The 21,425-nt window shown below is 40.7% G+C and overlaps 1 long non-coding RNA gene and 1 pseudogene across 5 annotated transcripts in view; one reads left to right on the forward strand and one right to left on the reverse strand.

The window, feature by feature from the left end:
• Positions 1-11,816: 11,816 nt before the first annotated feature.
• LOC105483612 (uncharacterized) overlaps positions 11,817-21,425 on the forward strand; it is a 96,015-nt gene continuing 86,406 nt past the window's right edge. For 4 of the 5 annotated variants that reach the window (XR_011606959.1, XR_011606960.1, XR_011606958.1 and 1 more), the window contains exon 1: positions 11,817-12,320. This is a non-coding gene — a long non-coding RNA (uncharacterized lncRNA). Of the gene's footprint in view, positions 12,528-21,425 lie in introns of all 5 variants that reach the window. The other variant, XR_011606962.1, reaches the window with a different exon arrangement.
• LOC112427013 (guanine nucleotide-binding protein G(I)/G(S)/G(O) subunit gamma-5 pseudogene) lies at positions 14,089-14,372 on the reverse strand (annotated as a pseudogene).

The following is a 21,425-nucleotide window of genomic DNA, read 5'->3' on the forward strand; positions in this document are numbered from 1 at the left end:
CAATATTTTTGCAGTTGCTTTTACAGACAGATTTGTCAAGTATTTTCCAACAAACTTAAAAAACAGGGCACCCCTAAGCGAGTGTTAACTCTTTCTTATGTTAAATAGCTCTCTCTAGTTTAACTTAACAAAAGCTTTGATTTCAAGTGTAAATATGTCAGAAGCTAAAGTTGAAGTAGTTTATTTCCCCTCTGCTTTGAATCAATGCAGATTTTTAATTCATGGTTTAATTAGCCTTTAATGTCATCAGTTACAATATTAAAGCCACAAACTCTAAGATAATACACCTTTGAGGTTCATTACCATGGTTCTTACTTATTTTGAAAACAAAAGAATTAATCTAAAATATCTATTCTCTAAAAGAACTTTTTGGATTTTACTTTTTAAGTGTATTAATTTTCTGTTGCTGAAGGAAACCTTGCAAACATTGGCATAGCTTTTAATGGATTATAAAGATACTGTTTGTTGTTCTTGACGAACTTATTCCCCGGCATATCCCCCCAAAATAACTGTTTCTTCTTCCAAATTTTTACCATAATAAAAATAATAATAGCTAAGAATTTTGGAACTCTCACTGTGAATGAGATTTTTTAAATGTATTTACCCAAGTTAATTTCATTAACTGTCACAATACTCCAATAAGGAAGGTCTTAATATGATCTGTATTTTATAGACAAGAGAACTGAGGCTTAGAAATATAAAGTGCTTTACTTAAGGTCAAACATCTGGCAAGAAGCCGAGCCTGAAATTGAGCTCCTACTTTCAGAGTTTATATCACTAATGAATGTGTCCTTTCTTAAACTCTCTAATTCCTGTTTATAAAAATTTTAAGGTGGTAAAGTCATCATCAAAAGTCTCTATTACTTTACTACAGCCTAACTGGCCTCATGTTACTTGCATGATTATAAAGTAAAAGGGAGAGATTTCTGCAAATTGCAGAAATAACTCCCCATTTTTGCTCTGAAATGAGAGACCCAAGTGAATGCTAAAGAAGAATTTTCCTATAACTATCTGTGTCTTGCATTCAATGGGACAGGTCTCTTTTCTGCACCACACCAGCCCAGTGAAAATGGAATGCTTGGACCCAGCAGGTGCTTAGGTGATATTACATAGCATTGAGAAAGGAAAGCCTATCTATTTACCCTTGAGATCCCTACATTGGGGTCTTGGTTGCCTTTCATTTCTCCAAACCTCTACATCTTTTGCAGGGCCTATTAGCTACCTGTATTTGATTTTTAAAAATAAGGCAAATATCCCCGTGGCACTCTTACTCATTTCTAACTCCTTTAATTAATCACAAGGGAATTTAAGTTGACCTCCGTTACTTTCTCAGGACAATACCATGAGTTCTAATACCTAAAACATGTTTGATATCTGTTTAAACCACTGTGAACTCAACTATGGGATTAGAAATTAGATTTAAAAGTAGCCAAAAGGGGCAGGGCACGGTGGCTTACGCCTGTAATCCCAGCACTTTGGGAGGCCAAGGCAGGTGGATCACGAGGTTAGGAGATTGAGACCATCCTGGCCAACACGGTGAAACCCCTCTCTACTAAAAATACAAAAAATTAGCCAGGTATGGTGGTAGGCATCTGTTTTCCCAGCTACTCGGGAAGCTGAGGCGGGAGAATGGCATGAACCTGGGAGGCTTTGGGCAAAAGAGCAAGACTCCATCTCAAAAGACAAAACAAAACAAAACAAAACAAAACAGTAGCCAAAGGGTAAATATAAAGGGTTACAGCATTTTTTAGAAACAGTGCCTACAGCTTTAATTTTTTTCTCAGAAATATTTTTTAAATGATTTGTTGCTGGGTCCAGTGGCTCATACCTGTAATCCCAGCACTTAGGGAGGCTTAGGTGGGTGGATCACAAGGTCAGAAGATGGGGACCACCCTGGCCAACACGGTGAAACCCCATCTCTACCAAAAATATAAAAAAAATTTAGCCGGGCGTGGTGGCGCGCCTGTAATCCCAGCTGTCGGGAGGCTGAGGCAGAAGAATCACTTGAACCTGGGAGGTGATCGTTGCAAGTTCACCGAGATGGCGCCACTGCACTCCAGCCTGGGCAACAGAGGAGACTCCTTCAGTCAATGATTTGTGGAAATAAGTTAAAAATTTTTGATATGGTACTCTACCTACCACTTTTATTACTCTGCCAATATCACCTAGGATATGAATTCAAGTTGCTTATTTTCCTAAGGAAAATACTTCATTTTTCATAGTCTCCTTTATTGACCAAATTTTTAAAAAATTGCTTTCCCAAAAGAAAATATACCTGAGACGCAATTTTTAAAGTATCTTGATGGACTTAGTAAGGCATACTTTAGCATTTGAGCATGATGTCAATCATAATTTTTTTCTTTTTGTTTTGAGACAGAGTTGCTCTGTCGCCCAGGCTGGAGTGCCGTGGTGCTATGGGCTTACTGCAACCGCTGCCTCCAGGGTTCAAGCGATTCTCCTGCCTCAGCCTCCCAAGTAGCTAGGACTACAGGCATGCGCCATCACGCCAGGCTAATTTTTGTATTTGTAGTAGAGAAGGGGTTTTGCCATGTTGGCCAGGCTAACTTCTGACCTCAAGTGGTCCGCCCGCCTCAGCCTCCCAAAGTGCTAGGATTGTAGATGTGAGCCACTGTGCCAGCTGGATGAAATATTTTCTAGAAAGAGTCATGTGAATAAATGGAGGGTATTTTTTTTTTTTGGAGGTGGTAAATTAAAATAAAATAAATTAGTAGACTTGAATTCAAGAGACATTTATTTTTAGAGAAAAGCCCTCTCAGGGCATCTGCTGGCATAAAGTTCCAAATGTCCCACACACGGAGAGCTCACAAAGGAAGAAGCTTCCAAATCCGTATTTTCTGATCTTTTACAACAAAAAAATCAATCAAGTATTTGTATTTTGTAAACTTGGAAAGCAAAATCTTTAAAAGGACAACTTAGTATATTTTATTATTGGCTTAAATGCTACTGTTAGCTACTCTTTAGTGTATTACGTAACCATGATTATCAGACATTAAGCTCAAAGAGTCAGAGTCCCTTTGTCATAGATAGCCATGGCTGCATGGCAGGAAATCAATCAGGAGATAAATATAGAATTAAATAGACAAACACACTAGGCTCTATATTAATGAGGGCTGTTTGAACCTCATTAAAATGAATTCAATATAATATCAAACTCAAAATAGAAGCCCAACCTTCTAGGGGAGAGAGAAAAAGACTGCTTAGTCTTTAACGAAGGGACATTTGGTGTTTGAAATTTGCCAGTTCTTCTCATCCACACTCGAAGTCTCTGAATTTGAAGCCCTGAGAATCGCTGTGAAAACCTTGGAATTCTGGCTGGGTATGATGGCTCATGTCTATAATCCCAGCACTTTGGGAGGCCGAGGTGGGTGGATCACTTGAGGTCAGGAGTTCGAGACCTGCCTGGCCAACATAGTGAAACCCCATCTCAACTGAAAATACAAAATTAGCCAAGCATGGTGATGCATGCCTGTAATCCCAGCTACTTGGGAGGCTGAGGCATGAGAATTGCTTGAACCCGGGAGGCAGAGGTTGCAGTGAGCTGACATCGCACCACTGCACTCCATCCTGGGCGGCAGAGTGAGACTCCATCTCAAAACAAAAATAGAAAAACAACTTTGGAATTCTATATGATTTGAGAGTTATAAAGTGGAAATTCGGAGGACTGATCTTAACAGAAAGCTGATCTTAACAGCAAACTCTTAGCATGGTTGACTTCTCTCTATTATCTGAGATTCTTCTGCTGAAGATTTAGCTGGTTTAATAGGTGTAGTTTTAAAAATGAAAAATACTTGCCCGTTATTCCTCAGAGAAGAAATTCCTAACTCATGATGAGGGTATTGGAGCTAGCATGGAAGAGGCACTGCAAGGAGGGTAGAGGGTAGGGATGGTGGGTGAGGCAGGAAGGCGAGTGGAAAGACTGAAGAGAAAATCTTTAGCTATCCCCAATTAGAATCGACCTTATCACTAAGCAAGGGAACAAACTCTGAGACTTCTTGTGACATATTTAGTACTGCATAATTTAGTTAGAGTACACATCAATCAGGCTTCTGACACTCGTCTCAAAGATAACCACATTTATGACATCCTGCTCCCCAGTTAGGCTGATTCCAGGAGTTGGGAGTTTTCATAGTTTCCAGACACCAGGAATCCAAAGTGACTAGGACACTCTGTGTTTCCTATGTTATTCATGCAAGATTTAAAAATATAAATTAGCTTAAAGTTCATGTTAGCAATATACAAATATTCAGTCAGTTCCCAAAGTCTTGCTATATGCCCTTGAAAATTAATGCACTTTCAATTTATAAATATTCAGGCGGTTCCCAAACTCTTCCTATATGCCCTGAAAATTAATGTGCTTTCTCATCTCTCTTAGCTTTCTTCTTTAATTCTCACCTCTGCGGTAGTATCTGGGGACCAGATTTTGCAGAGCCCTGCTGGTGATGAGGGAGGAAGATAGGTTGGGGAAAAGTTTCTGGCACGTAAAAAAAAAAAAAAAAAAGAATGAGGCCAGGTACCATGGCTGTAATCCTAGAGCTTTGGGAAACTGAGACAGGAGGATTGCTTGAGGCCAGGGTTTCGAGACCAGCCTAGGCAACATAGGGAGACCTAGTCTTTGCAAAACATTTAAAAAGTTAGCAGGTCACGCTGGCTTGCTCTTGTAATCACAATGGTTTTCTGTTCTCCTGGCATGAAATAATTTTTTCTCTCCAATCATCATGAACTGCCAAGTCCAAATCGAGCCTGTAACTAAGACACCATCTCCTCTCCTCTAGCTGAGCCCTGTGAGTCATCATGACGCTGGTTACTCAGGAGGCTGAGGTGAGAGGATCGCTTGAGTCCACGAGTTCGAGGCTGCAATGAGCTATAATTGTACCACTGTAATCCAATCTGGGCAACAGAGCGAGACTCTGTCTCAAAACTCAAAAAAAAAGGAACTGCCATAACCTAATACATCCTTGTGGAATATATTATGTATTTGCATTTGAAAATTCATGCTTGTAACCAGCAAATATGTAATGCAATATAATTGTACCACTCACACCGTGATTATAAGATTTATTAGAAATAATAATTTCTAGTGCACAACAGGGAGCATGGGCTACAGATAGGACACATGTTTAAGTTCAGTAACAAATATCTTTTTCTGAATCTTTCAGAGTACCTCTGGGTCAGCGAATGTAATCGAATTGTAGATACTACAAATGGCTGAATTTGGGTCTCTTTGTGATTGTAAAGCTTGGGCCTGTTGCAGAACAAGGCCATGTGCAGTTAAGGAAAAGGACATACGCAAAGTGTCAAGATGGGGAGGTAAGCAGGGAAAGAGGAGACAGAGAGACGAGGGGAGAGAGAGGGAGAGAAAGATTAGAATTTGAGGTCCACTAATTAGATAAAGTTCAGAATTCATGTGGATCGGCGAGAGGCCAGGAGTCATGATGCTCTAGAGAGCTCAACTAGGTGGGAAGAAATGGAGCCTTGGTAACAAGCTTGGATTGGACTTAGGGGTTCATGATGACTAGAGAGAAAAAATAACTTCGTGCCAAGAGAACAGAAAACCACTGCAGAATCTGGAAGAGGTGTGTGCATTTACTTAATTAGTATATGATGGCTGTCAAGCCAGCGGCTTTCTTCTCTCTGCCTTCATTTTAAGCACTTTCCTGGAAATGGTGGGTAAAGACTAAGGGGACCAGAATTTTAGTACAGACTGAATGAAGTGGTATTCCTGGGCAGGAGCTCAGGATGAGAGCAGCAAGCGCTGTTCCCCGGTTACGCTGGGAGTGAGGGCCAGTGTTTAAAATGCTGGTGTGTTTCCAGAACATACACACTTTCCTGTTGCCTATCTGTAGAACTCCTATTTGTCCCGGAAAATCCTGCTCAGATACCACTTCTGAGAATATTCTCCACCCTCATAGACAGAAACAAGTGTGCCTTTCTTTTTTCTGCTTATTTTATTCATACCCTCATTATTGTATTTAATGAGGCAGAATCTGTGCACACCGTTGTCTCCTCAAGACAATGAACTCTTCGAGGGCCAGAGCAGTTGTTACACTTTTGGGCTCCTCCGTGTATGACAATGAATACCTACCTGCAAAGGGGCCTTCTGAGGGTCATAAAATCAAAAAGGTGGCAGCGCATGACAGTTATCTCACCCCTGGGGTTGGTAGGAGTGGAGTTTGTGGAAGACAGAACGTTGTGGATAATAGAGCTGCTTTGATATTTTTCAATTGTTACTCTATTGGGACTACTGCCCTAATTATGAGAGACTGATATAGAGCATAGTAGAAAGGTAAACGTGCACTAATTTGGGAAGCAGGTAATCTTAGTTCTATTTCAGCCCTGCTACCAGTTGTTTGAGTGAGCCTGGGTGAGTTACTTCATGTATCTGGGTCTTGGTTTTCCCATCTGTAAAATGAAGATGTTAGAACACTTCGAGGTCCAGTTTAACGTCTTCTGCTATACTTAAGGACCCTCCACTAGGCAGCCACATACTATTGAAGCGTGGCTTCCAGATTCCCCAGAAGTAATCCTGGGAGCCTTCACTTTCAGGCAGTTCCTATATTTACTTCATTCTGATGTTGCAGACCCAGTGTGATGGCAGAAGTGCAGATGGCACCCAGATTGCAGAGCTCTTTTTCTTTTTTTTCTTTTGAGACAGGGTCTTGCTCTGTCACCCAAGCTGGAGTACAGTGGCATGATCTTAGCTCACTGCAAACTTCACCTTCCAGGCTCAAGCAGTCCTCCCACCTCAGGCTCCCAAGTAGCTGGGACTACAGGAATGCACCACCACACCTACCGTATATATATATATGTATTTATATATATATATATATGTATTTTTATATATATATATATATATATATATATATTTTTTTTTTTTTTTTTGATAGAGACAGGATTTCACCATGTTGCCCAGGCTGGTCTTGAACTCCTGGGCTCAGGTGATCCTCTCATCTCGGCCTCTAAAAATTTTGGGATTACAAGTTTGAGCCACTGCACTTGACCACTTGCAGAGCTCTTAAAACCACAACTCTTGAGTTATCTTCGGGCACCCTGTTGTGCGATTCTATACAACTGTACTCCTTGCTGGTCCTTAAAGCATGAGGCTGGCCCTGCTGACAGTCTGTGAGGGGTCATGACTATCTTGAAATGTATCCTTAATTGATTCTTTCCCCCTGTCTTAGTAGTTGGGGAATGAGCATGGACCCAGGCAGCATGCAGAGGTTTGTGTTGGCTCTGGCATTTTCTCTGTTTAGTGCAACAGATTTGATGATCTCCCAAATCCTTTCTGTGCAAACATGCTGTGGTTTCAGGCAAGCTACTGAGGCCTGTGTGCAGGATGGATTTAGAGGCCTGCCAGGAGGCTGCCACAGGCACTGAGGCACGAGGTGTTGAAAACCTGAATTGGGGGGTTGGCAGCGGGGATGGAAGGGTGCAGATGGATACAAAGACCATTTGAAGGAAAAATCAACACAACTTAGTGACTAACGGGAGATCCTGGATGAAGGAAGTGAACGAAAAATGACTACAACCTTTCAGAGTTGGGACTGCACTAAGCTGGCTATGTGACTTTAAAAACTCATTCACACTTCTTGGGTTTCAGATTCTGTAAATTAAGATAACTGGTGAAACGGGTACAATAGTAAAGCAGAAGATGGGGATTATTTTCGGGGAGGAATTGTGAATATGTTAAGTAAGAAAATGATGGTGAGGTATTCCAGTAGAATTATCCAAGAAGAATTAGAATTCCCATCTCCAAGCTCAGCAGCGAAGCGTGGACTAAAAATACAAATTGAGTGATGGCGTGTGGAAAGTGGAAGCTTCTTGGGGAGGAAGAATATAAACAGTAGGTCCGTGCCCAGGGACTAGTTTGGAAGAAGCACTTCTTCTTGGCACGGACGAGTCCGGGAAAGTTTTAGAAGATCTGATTGCCTCTATAATCAATTATTAAGGGTTGTCCAAAAACAAACAAACAAACAAACAAACAAACAAAAAACTGGGTAGTTTGTTCTCACAATAAATAAGTTTCCCTTCCCTTCCCTTTCTCCCTTCCCTTCCCTTCCCTCTCTCCCTTCCCTTCCCTTCCCTTTCTCCCTTCCCTTCCCTTCCCTTTCTCCCTTCCCTTCCCTTCCCTTCCCTTCCCTTCCCTTCGCCTCCCTTCCCTTCCCTTTCTCCCTTCCCTTCCCTTCCCTTCCCTTTCTCCCTTCCCTTCCCTTCCCTTCCCTCCCCTTCCCTTTCTCCCTCCCCTCCTCTCCCCTCCCCTCCCCTCCCCTCCCCTCCCCTCCCCTCCCCTCCCCTCCCCTTCCCTTCCCTTCCCTTCCCTTCCCTTCCCTTTTTTTTCCTGGGTGAAGTTTTGCTCTTGTTGCCCAGGCTGGAGTGCAGTGGCACAATCTTGGTTCACTGCAACCTCTGCCTGCCAGGTTCAAGTGATTCTCCTGCCTCGGCCTCCCAAGTAGCTGGGATTACAGGCATCCGCCACCATGTCTAGCTAATTTTTTGTATTTTTAGTAAAGACAGGGTTTCATCATATTGGTCAGGCTGGTCTCAAACTCCTGACCTCAAGTGATCCACTTTCCTCGGCTTCCCAAAGTGCTGGGATTATAGGCGTGAGCCACTGTGCCCGCCCAGGCATCTTTATTAGATTCCCCTTTTATTTTGGTTTCTTTGTCTTTATCTCTTTGTTTCTGTGTATTTCTCTTTCCTTTTACTTCTGCTTCTCCTCCTCTTCTTTTTTTAATTGTAGAATACACATATGCATAACAAAATTTACCATTTCAGCCATTTAAAATTGTATAATTCATTTACATTTAGTACATTCATTATGTTGTATAACCGTCTTCACTGTCTAGTTCCAGAACAGTTTTATCACCCCAAAAGGTAACCCCAAACCTATAAAGCTATTTTACTTCCCATTCTCCCCTCCCCACAGCCCCTGGCAAGGACTAATCCGCTTTCTGTCTCTATGAATTTACCTATTCTGGACATTTCATATAAATGGAATGGAATATGTGGCCATTTGTGTCTGGCTTCCTTCACTTAGGATAATGTTTCCAGGTTCATCCATGCTGTAGCATGTATTAGTATTTCATTTCTGCTTGTGACTGAATAATATTCCATCCTATGGATATGCCACAGTTTGTTTATCCATCTGTCTGTTGATGGACATTGGATTTTTTTCCACCTTCTGACTATAATAAATAATATTATTCTACATACTTGTGTACAGGTTTTGTGGGGGCATATAGTACCCTTGGGCACTTACCCAGGAGAGGAATTGTTGGGTCATATAATAGTTTTATCTTTAACTTGTTGAAGAACCATCAGACTGTTTTCCACCATGGCTGTATCATTTTACATTCCCACCAACTATGTATCAGGGTTCCAGTTTCTCCATATCCTTATGAATGCTTACTATTATTTTTAAATTGTAGGCATCTTGCGGGGTCCAGAGGGGTATGTCATTGTGGCTTTGATTTGCATTTCCTTGATAGCTCATGGCACTGAGCATCTTTTCATGTGCTTTACTATCTAGTTCCAGAACATTTATTTATCTTTGGAGACGTGTCTATTCATGTCCTTGCCCATTTTTAAATTGAGTTGCTTACTGAATTGTAAAAGTTCTTATATATTCTGGATAGTCCCACTGGGCTTATCCTTCAGATCCCAGCTCAAAAAGGGAAGTGGGAGACATCCCACTATACACTTTTGCGTACAAGGTTTTGTGTGAACATGTATTTATCAAAGACCTGAAGTGGGAGAAGTCTCGCTTCCCTTTTTGAACTGGACTCTGAAGGATAATTGGAAGTTAACTTGGTGACTAGTCTTGAGAAGACCTTTCCAGGCAGAGAGCATAGTACGTACCTGCTGTATATGTCATCTTGGGCTGCCATAACAAAATCTGGTAGTGTGGGTGGCTTACACAACTGAGATTTATTTTCTAACAGTTCTAGAGGCTGGAAGATCAGGGGACCAGCATAATCTGGTTCTGGTGAGAGTACTCTCTTCCTGGCTTGTAGACAGCCACCTTATCACTATGTCCTCACATGGAAGGGAAAGAGAGAGAGAGAACCCTTTGGTGTCTCTTCTCACAGGGCACTAATTCCATCATGAGGACCCTGGCCTCTTGACCTAATCTAAGCCTAATTAGCTCCCAAATGCCCCATTTCCAAATACCATTCCATTGAGGGATAGGGTTTCAACATGTCAATTTGGAGGAACAGACACATTTAGTCCAAACACTTGGCAAGGCTTTGTGGGCGAAAGGGGCGTAGTGAATGAGGCACTGAAGCTAGGTGTCTGCTGGATCCTAAAAAGTATTGAGGAGGCTGGTGAGGTTGGTGGGGGCCACACAAGAGCCAGAGCATGAAGAGCAGACCTTCTCAGTCCTTATCTTGGGTAGAAACCACCCGTGATCTTGTAAAAATGAAGACTCGAATTCAGTAGGTCAGGGAACGAGTGAAGATTCTATATTTCTAATAAATTCCCAGGTGATACCAAGGACATAACCACATCGAAGTAGCAAGGACATAAAGCTCCAAAGAGCCTGCTAAGGACAATAATATTTTCTAAGAGAAAGAAAAGTTATTGAATGGTTTTATAAAGGAGAGTGACAAGATCAAGTTTTTGAAAGATCACTCTAGTTGCTCAGTGGGAAAAATACTGGAATAGGACAAACAATTGGGGGAAAGAGTTAGTAGTTGAATTGATTATGGTTAAGTAAATTAAAGTCTGTATATTCATGTGACAGAATGCTCTATAAACACAATGGTTATGAAAACATTTTCATGACATGGAAAAATATTTGTGACATAATACTAAATAAACAGAAATCAAAGTTATGTACACAAATTGGTTTCAATGTTGTAGAACAATGTGTGTATGAAGAAGCAAATGCAACAGTTTGTTAACAGAGACTCTTGGGAGGCGGGATCATGAGTGATTTTTTTTCCTTTATTTATGTTTTTTCCTGTATCATTTCTACCATTCTCACTCTGATATTTTATTTGTTTAGATTGTTTTCCAAATAGCCACTGAATATTACTAAAGTTGTCAAAAACCTGAAGATTTGTATCTGTGAATCTCAAATAAAACTCTACAAAACTGCAGCTCTAATACAGTAAATAGAAATCCCAGTTGAGCTCATTTCCTGGCCCCTCTTAGGGTGCCATGCTGTTGCTGGTTGTCAATTTCACACATGCAATTTCTATCCATTCAGAGCTGACAGCTTGGATTTCCCTCTCCATTGTAATAGCTGTTCTCTCTCCTGGCTTCCCCAGGCTTGCATTTGGTAACCTTTGCCCTTTTATTTGGTACAAGCCAAAATGGCATCTTTGGAAAACTAATGTTCCAGAGAAAATGGTAGCACGAAGCCATATAACCTACTGTTCTTTTTCTTTCTGTTTGTGAAGGTTATTATTAAAGCTCATTTTAGAGAATTTCAAATCCATTCAAAGTATCATGGGTTTAAATTTTTCTAATGGAAGCAAAGCTTTTGATGTTTGGGTTTAGAAAGCTGCCTGGTCTCTTTAGAGTTCAAATTTTCATACACTGGAACAATTGATCAAAGACTTTATTTTAGGACAGAGAGAAAAGGCAATTTACCTATAGTTGTTTTGTGTTCTCAACATTATTATTATACATTTTTTTTTTCTGAACCATCTCCCTGTTTGAAGATCTGCTTTTTAACTAACATATATTGGCTTCATCTTCTTTTTGATCAGTCTGATAAACCATCTGGAAACAATTGAGAGTGACGTCACAAAGCCAGCATTATGATTTCAATGTAGGATCAAAGAATAGAAGGGGAAAAAGTGAGGAGTGGAGAAGCGATTTAACCTTTAAGTACAAATAACTAACAGGGTACAAAAAGGCAAGAAAACATGACAAAATGAAAGGATTATTGATGGGCAATAAAGGAAGCGTAGTAGGTTTACCTTGAGAATTCACTGAGCTAATATACTGGCTCCCATTTCTATGTTTATTGTAGGAAAAAGAGAAAAACACTAACCCAGGTATAGTGCTGACTAGGGATGCCCAAGTCAAAAAGACATTGTAGCACTGGGCTTGGCAGAGTGTCCTGAAGCTAAATGCAGAAGACTGCGGGAAACGTCTTCAACTGGGGCTAAAGGTCATAAGCAAGGACAATGAACCTGGAATTTAGAGGAATTCATACTCCAGTGAAGAATTTCCAGACCCCTCATGAAAACAGCAGATTGCCAACTCACCAGATAATACTCAAGCTGAAACTAAGCCGCCCCTGGAAAGTAAGCAAATGATTAGAAGGGTGGATTTCAGGCAAGCAAAAGGTGAGAGCCCAGAATCTCCATGTGAATGATCCTAAAATTACAGCTAATATAGAAAGTGGCTTCCTTGTACCTTTAGAAATTGAACTCTCAGAACCTGACTGACAGTCTGCTCTTAAGAACATTAGCTCAATCTGGAGAGAAATGTATGTTTCCAGCTGGCTCGAAAAGTTCTTCTCCTATATGGATTTTAGGTAGAAGCAGAAGGAGGTGAGTGAATTTCAGGGAGGGCGCTGGGTCTGGCAAGCTATAAAAACTTTTCTTTGGAGAAATCGGAGAGCAGCAACTCCAGATTCTTTTTTTGTTGTTGTTGTTATTTAAATCAACAACACTGTATTTTCCAGAATTATCAGCAAATATACTGTAGTTCTATATTTTATCTATGAACGTGATTTATTTAAAACATCCTCGAATGCTATTTAACTTTAATATCTTTTAAAAATACCTTTCTACTAATCAATTTAGTTATACATTTTAAAAATTATTATGAGGTCGTATGTTCCAATTTGAGTTTGGAAAATATGATTACTGTACTAGCTCATGAATCCCTTTGGTTACCAAGCTATGCCCCCAAAATTTTCCTCTACATTAGTTACTCTTATCAAGATTGAAGTTACTCAACTATTTAAGTAATTCTTATCTAATATAACAATTCTAACATTAAAGTGAGGACATTTCCAACCCTTGAGTTTCTGTTGCCTCTCTTCATTTAACTATAATATGCCCCAAATGAGGCATCAATAAAATCTTATTGTTATTTGTTTTTTTTAGAGATGCTGTCTCACTATGTTGCCCAGGCTGGGCTCAAGCAATCTCCCAGCCTCAGCCTCCAGAGTGGCTGGTATTCCAGGTGTTACAGGTCACTATGCCCAGCCCAGGATCTTACATTTTAATATTATTGTGCAGTGGCACGATCATAGCTCATTGCAGCCCCAATCTCTCAGGCTCAAGGGATTCTCCTGTCTTCGTCTCCCAAGTAGCCAGGACTACAGGGACTACAGGCATGCACTACCACACCCAACTTTCTAAACCATTTTTTTAATTTTTATTTGTTTTAGTGGAGATGGGGTTTTGCTATGTTGCCCAGGCTGGTCTCGAACTCCTGAGCTCAAGCGATCCCCCCCAACCTCGATCTCCCAAAATGCTGGGATTACAAGGGTGAGCTATACCATACCCTGTCTCAGAATCCTATTTTTTTTTTTTTTGAGACGGAGTCTCGCTCTGCCGCCCAGGCTGGAGTGCAGTGGCCGGATCTCAGCTCACTGCAAGCTCCGCCTCCCGGGTTCACGCCATTCTCCTGCCTCAGCCTCCCGAGTAGCTGGGACTACAGGCGCCCGCCACCGCGCCCGGCTAGTTTTTTGTATTTTTTAGTAGAGACGGGGTTTCACCGTGTTAGCCAGGATGGTCTCGATTTCCTGACCTCGTGATCCGCCCGTCTCGGCCTCCCAAAGTGCTGGGATTACAGGCTTGAGCCACCGCGCCCGGCAGAATCCTATTTTTTAAAGTGAAAAAGCAAGTGGTCATATCTTTGAAAAAAAAAATGACATTAAAAAGGAACATACGCATAACCAATATTGCTGCCCTCACTTTATTGTGAGAATTGTTTTTATACTATGTATTTGGTTGTATGCTGCTGTCAGTGTACATAAAACAATTACCCCTGTGAAACAGAAATTTATGAAAATTCGGAGAGGTAGATGTGAAGGACTGAAAAGGTAGAAGTTTGTATATTATGGCACATATGCTATAGGGATAAGTTTTTGTACAGGCTTCAGATTTCTTGCTCTCTTTTGAGTATTCACTGGTTCATGAGAAGTGGTTTGGGAAACCTTTGAAAGGTCCGTTTGACCACAAAAGGGAACAGACGTTCTGGAGTCTGGAGAGATTTGAACTGGAAGATACCCCAGTCAGCAGGAAGTCATGTGGAACATTCTGCAGACAGAATTGTTTCAAGTTTGAAGATCCCTGGGATACTTTGATACAGTTGAGTCCAGCCTCCAGCCAGAGCTGCTGAAGCACTTTCTTTATAGCAGCAAGGCTGGGGGAACCAGACATGACACAGCCCAGAGCCGAGCCAATCTGTGGGTTGGTGGCTTGCGAGTCGGTGGGACCAGGCAGCGGGGCAGTGTGTGGCCTTGATGTGATAATTTTTAAAAACATTCAGTCTTTAGAATCATTTAGATCAAGGCTTTAGCATCATTTTCAACACAGTACTCTAGGAGCCACTAACAATTGACTGGAGTTTGCATTTGAGTTCAAAAAGTATTTGTCATCTTGGCCTGAGATGAAGAACATATCACTTTTGTCGAAAATTTTGGAGGATATATGTGATTTTATTTAGACATGGAATGATTTCATATTTTTGCTTAGTACAATTACAAATTTATGAACATTCCCAGGTTACAAATGTCCGATTTGTATGTTGTTTAAAACTCATAACCTATAGGCCGGGTGTGGTGGCTCACGCCTGTAATTCTAGCACTTTGGGAGGCCAAGGTGGGCGAATCATGAGGTCAAGAGTTTGAGACCTGCCTGGCCAACATGGTGAAATCCTGTCTCTACTAAAAACACAAAAAATTAGCTGGGCATAGTGGCACTCACCTGTAATCCCAGCTACTCAGGAGGCCAAGGCAGGAGAATCGCTTGAACCCAGGAAGCGGAGGTTGCAGTGAGCCGAGATCGTGCCACTACACTCCAGTCCAGGTGACAGAGTGAGACTCCGTCTCAAGAAAAAAAAAAAGAAAAAACAGCCAAAAAACCCCCTTATAACCTATGAAAACAACAGTGGGAGTGGGAGGACAAAGGAAGGAGACAGAGGACAGAGTATGTTTATCTTTATCTATCAGCACAACAAAATACTTCATAACCAAATCTCATAGAGTCTGATGCTTCTGGCTTCAACTTGTTTCTTCATCATGTATTAAAGCTGTGTGACTTTTTTTTTTTTTTTAATCTGGTTCCTTCGTTTGTGAAATGGGGTTCTTTTCAAAATTAAATATGGTAGCTTAAGCAAAACACTGCTTAGTACATAGTGCATACTAAGACCTCCATAAGAGTTAGTGTTGATTAACAGAGCTATTTCTGTTCCTGGTGAAATGAAGGAAATCCTAGCCAATTCTCAACCTTTCTTTTTTTTTTTTTTTTTAAATAGGATCCTTGGCAACTTAAATTTTTCTAATTGGACACCACCTGGATATCAGTGTGTACTAATGCAATGCAGGTGGTGCAAAAGGACGTTTACTAAGAAACAGGAACCATTGGCCCTTGGCCCAGTAGGTTTTCAACAAATTGTTGAGCAAGTTATTTACCTTTTCTGGGTTCTCAGTTGCTCATATGTAAAATTGTGATCTTATAATGTTATGATATCAGATGGTATTATTTTAGAGGGATTTGCAAATTGGGAAATTCGTGAAGTAAGTTCCATTTCCTTACTGTTATCTCTCTCTTTTGATTACCTCTCCTCTTCCTTTCCAGGAATGGACACACCCACCCAAATCATTCAGACTCAAATCTAGTCTGTATTAAGTTAAAATGTTTATGTGAACACAAGAGAAATGAAAACATACATCCATACAAGAACTCGTACACATATGTTCAAGTAGCACTTTGCATAATAACTAAATGATAGAAATGACCCAAAAGTCCATCGACTAATGAATGGATAAATAAAATGTGGTATATCCATGCAATGCCATATTCATTGGCCATAGAAGGGAATGAAGTGATGATATATGCTACAACATGGATTAACCTTGAAAACATTGTGAAAAGTGAAAGAAGACAGACTTAAAAGAACAAACATTGTGATTCTATTTATGAAAAATATCTAGAATAGACAAATCCATGGAGACAGAAACTAGATTAGTGGTTGCCAGGAACTGGTGGAGAGGGAGGTAAGGAGTTACTGTTAATGGGTATGAGACTTCTTTTGAAGGTGATGAAATATTCCAAAATTCCAAAATTGATTGTGATGACAATTGCACAACTCTATGAATATACTAAATACCTTTACATTGTACGTTTTTAAAAGATGAATTATACAATATGTGGATTATATCCCAATAAAGCTATTATTTCAAAAATAAATTCTATTTGAAAGATGCAGAAGACAAAATGGTGACTCATTCGGCTTCCAGTTGAGAATCTAAAGAACTTCTTGTGACACAAAACAAGCTTGTCTAAAAGGGTCTGTAAGTCAAAATTGAGTCAGTAGATATATCTTTGGAATCTTCTATTAAGAACAGAAGAAATAATTTCTTAGGAAATAAAGACAAAACAAAGACAGTATCTGAATTTTGTAATAAGATAGGAGGCAAATCGAAACTTTAACTGCAAAAGTTAAGGTGAATAGCCAAGCAAATTCATATCATGTGTTCTTAGATAAAAATAAATCAGCTTGGAGGATTCTGAGTGCTTACATTTGCTCCTCACTAAATTTATTTATTTATTTATTTATTTAGTTAGTTAGTTAGTTATCTTGCTCTGTTGTCCAGGCTGGATTGCAGTTGCATAATCTTGGCTCACTGCAACCTCTGTCTCTCAGGCTCGAGCTATCCTCTCACCTCAGCCTCTGGAGTAGCTGGGATTACAGGCACGCACCGCCACATCTGGCTAATTTTTGTATTTTTAATAGAGATGGGGTTTCACCATGTTGGCCAGGCTGGTCTCAAACTCCTGACCTCAAGTGATCCACTCGCCTTGGCCTCCCAAAGTGCCGGGATTACAGGTATGAACCACGGCAACCGGCCCTCACTAAATTTAAAATGTCAAAATACTTTATTGTCTATTTCTAAAGATAAAAATTTCTACTAATAAAAACAACCCAAGTAATCTATAAATTTATAAGCAATAGTCACCTTTACTCTCTCTTGCAGACACACAAACATCAAATGCTAGCACCTCAGATTTCTGTTTTAGATTTTTTTTTTTTTGAGACAGAGTCTTGCTCTGTCACCAGGAGGCTGGAGTGCAGTGGCAGAATCTCAGCTCATTGCAAGCTTCGCCTCCCAGATTCACACCATTCTCCTGCCTCAGCCTCCTGATTAGCTGGGACTACAGGTGCCCGCCACCATGCCCAGCTAATTTTTTGTATTTTTAGTAGAGACAGGGTTTCACTGTGTTTGCCAGGATGATCTCGATCTCCTGACCTCATGATTTGCCCGCCTCGGCCTCCCAAAGTGCTGGGATTACAGGCGTGAGCCACTGTGCCTGGTCGATTTTTTTTTTTTTTTTTTTTTTGAGACAAGGTTTTGCTTTGTTACCCAAGCTAGAGTGCAGTGGCACAATCGTGGCTCACTGCAGCCTGGACCTCCCAAGCTCAAGTGATCCTCCCACCTCAGCTTTCTGAGTAGCTAGGACTACAGGCGTGTGCCAGCACATCTGGCTAATTTTTAATTTTTTTCTTAGAAATGGGGTCTCACTATGTTGCCCAGGCTGGTCTTAAACTCCTGGACTCAAGGAATCTTCCCACCTTGGCCTCCCAAAGTGTTGAGATTATAGGCTTGAGCCACCGTGCCTGGCCAGACTTATTTTTGTTTGGAATCCCACCATAGAGGTTAAAATCATGTTAACATGATTTTACCTATATGGGTGTAGCAGGCAGTTAAGAATCATCTATCTACTCATTAATGTTGAGTTCCTAAAGACCCGTCTGCAATTCTTATCACTAGTTTGTTCTAATTATTAGGCACAGTCCTTGCCTGCTGTGACTAAGAAAAACAACCACAAAACTTCTTCAGAAACTAAAGAAGTCTCGCCCAGTCAGCAGAAAAAGGCAAACACTGAGAAATAGGGAGCTAACAGATTACCTTTGCTGTCACTCTTCTCAAGAAAACTGGAGATAGAGGTGGGGTGGGGAGGATTCCCAAGCCCAGTGCCAGCTATGAGGCACTGTCAGCTCCTGATGACCAAGGTAACTTGGACCTCTTCCTTCAACCTCTGCTGGCCACATGTGAGAAATCTCTCATCCTTAGGAATCTTGCCAATCGGGCCTCTGCCTCTTTGTTCATCCCAAGGAAGAGATATGTGGGCCTTGTAGCACACAGAGCCCTGTAGATAATATTCTCTTCCCAAAGTAAGAAACAGGAGAGCAGGCGGGGCTCTAAGTGCAGTATATGTGTGTGTGTGTATGTGTGTGCGCGTGCGCGCGAGTGCACTTGTGTATGTAAGGAGCCTGAAATTATTGGAATGAATTGGAATGAGATTGCAGCTATTTATATTTAAGAAGCAATTTTAATAGAAACTGTGAAAGATTTCAGCAGTTAAAGTGAAGAAAGACGTTCAGACATGGAAATGGGAATGACTGCACTGTCCACAGGGATTTTCTGCAGAATGTGTCATCCAGATAAATTCTCCTATTAGAACAAGCTGTTTTGGGCACTTTCTGTCTACAGTTTTAAGTGACACCCAAGTGCTGCTGAGAGTACAGACTTTACTAAAGACCTTACTAAAGGCGGAGAAGAGGAAGCTGCCTGGGCAAGCGAGAGATAGTGGGAGCAAAGGAAATGAGACTTCTGACAGAAGAAAAAGGGAGCATTATTATGGCAAATACACAAAACATGACATTTACTATTTTAACTATTTTAAAGTACACAATTCAGTGGCATTAAGTAGGTTGACGATGCTGTGCAATCCCAAAATTATATTTCAGAAAATTTGTCATCACCTCAAAAGGAAGCCTTGAACTTAGTAAATCAGTCTCTCCCCCTGCCCATTTCTCAAGTCCCTGGCAACTGCCAATCTGCCTCCTGGGAAGCAGGAAACTTGCAAACAAATGTCCATAGAAGCGCTATTCACAATAGCCAAAAGGTTGAAGCAATCCAGATGTTCATCAATAAATGGATGGATAGATCAAATATGATCTATCTGTGAGAGGGAATAGCACTTAGCCACAAAAAGAATACAGTACTACTGCCAATGGGTATGAGGTTTCTTTTTGGGGCAACAAAAGTGTTCTACAGTTGATTGTGGTCATGGTTGTACAACTTTGTGAATATACTTAAAATCTTTTCACTTTAAATGGTTGAATCATATGGTACATGAGTTAATATCTCAACAAAACGGCTTAAAAAGAAACTAAAAGAATGAAGTGCCAACACACGATACAACACAAATGAACCTCCAAAACACTGAGCTGCTCCATTTCTGTTCTTAGAGAGTGAAGGGATGCGCAGGGTAGTGGTGGGATATTACATAAGGGCCCACAGGCTTGGGACCTGGGAAGGGTTCTTGTCCATGGGGCAATCTATTTTGCACCATTCGGGCTGTCAGGTTATATTCCACCCAAGGAACCCAGAGGAGCCAACTAACTTCTGCATATGTTTATTTTAAGAATTTTTTTTTTCCCAGGGGCTTTAAAATTTCCTAAAAGCAGGCAATAATTTAGAAGTTAGAGGAAGTTGGGAAAAATGAAACATGAAGGGTAGTCATCCCTTCCTTCTTTGATTTTTATGACTCATCTTTCCTTGCCACCTCTCTCCTCTCCTCCCTTCCTGTCCTCCCTTCTACTCCCTCCTGTACACCAGCCCAGCCAGCTTGTCTCCTTTCTTTGGACTTGCTTTGTGATGTCTTCCTTTGCCTGTGCTCAAGTACACCTTGTATACTCAGTCCCAGTCCAGTGTCTGGTACAGAGTAGGCACTTAATACATGGCAGTTGAATGAAGGAAAGAATTATGAGTGAACAGATAAATCAAGTATGCTGCTTCTGGAAGTCAATGAACAGATAGACAATTAATCAGGTCCCACCTCTCAAACTGCACTTTCCTGAAACTCCAGATCCCTTCTCTGTAACAACTCTGTGTGTCCTCTCTCCTGAAGCTCTCTGAATTTTTATGTCAGTGCTTATTTTACTCTCTTATATTTTGGGCCGGCAGTAGAGACCATATCCTCATTCATCTTCATGTTTCCCATAGCCTTTAGTAGAGTGATCCACACAAAGATATACTCTTTAACATTCATTTTACTGAATTACCTTGAGAATCTACAAAGTAAAATAAAAACCTACATAGTCTCCTCTTTCAGGTCTTTAAAATCCCTTTGTGGAACTTTCTGAGATACTTTCAGGCAAATCTATCCCTGTCTTGTCCTCTTATGACACATTTGGTATTCTTTTCCTCTGGCAGCTGGGGGATTTGTAATTTAATGTTCCCCCTGAGGTATAGTGAGCTCCTTTAAGGCAAGGACACCTTGATATCTACTTATTATTGAATAAATAAATGAATGAATTGCACTAATGCTAATTTTGCTTTAATGAAGACAGGATAGGCTCCATCAATGATAAATGGATTTGATAAAGAAATAAATTGTGGAAATAAGCTTTGAAGAAATACCCTTTATCTCATTTGGGAAACAGAATTGTAAAACACAGTTTAGTTATCCTATTTTCATAAAAGTGATTTCAATTTTCCTTTACTTTTACTGCAATTACGGGTACACCTAGTTTGAAGAGCTAGATAGTTCTACAAGTTCTGTTACGAAATATACCAGTCCTCTCTGCCCTGCCCCACCCCCCTTCCCTTCTTGGCGGGAAACACTTTCAATTACTTTAGCTGATTCTAGAATTTACCTCCATATCTCTAAATTCCATGATTTTACTGCTGTTTCTGACTTTGAGTTGAGGTATTCCGTCTGCCTCTACAGATGTGAGAGATTTAATTCTGTTTCCTCCTATTGTCACCATACCCGTGCACTCTATGTCTTCATCCTTGCAACATTGTACTATAGTTTTGATTACATCAGAATTCAGTGTTTATATTACCATAACATGACAATTGTAAATGCTGTTCAAAGCTGAGCCATTGTACTAAGTAAGTCTTCCTTTTCCCAATCTGTATGTTTTGTTTTCTCTTAAGAAAATAATTGCCTTGTTTCTGTCCTTATCAATAATTCAATTTCAATGACAGTCCAAATTTCATGGTATGGGGAAATTAATAACCTGAACATCTAGAGAAGTCAGTGGCACGAGGGACAGCAAGAGGCATGAATCACAGTCTGAAGACCTTCCGATGGATCAGGTCTTCTCCCGTTTGCATCTTCTTGAAAAAATATCCATCATGGCCCTTGGAGCTGGGCCCATCTGGCCTGTTTGGCTTGTGTGCTAGGTCACAGCTG

The sequence above is a fragment of the Macaca nemestrina genome, chromosome 8, assembly GCF_043159975.1.
Source record: "Macaca nemestrina isolate mMacNem1 chromosome 8, mMacNem.hap1, whole genome shotgun sequence".
In the NCBI taxonomy this organism is placed as follows: domain Eukaryota; kingdom Metazoa; phylum Chordata; class Mammalia; order Primates; family Cercopithecidae; genus Macaca; species Macaca nemestrina.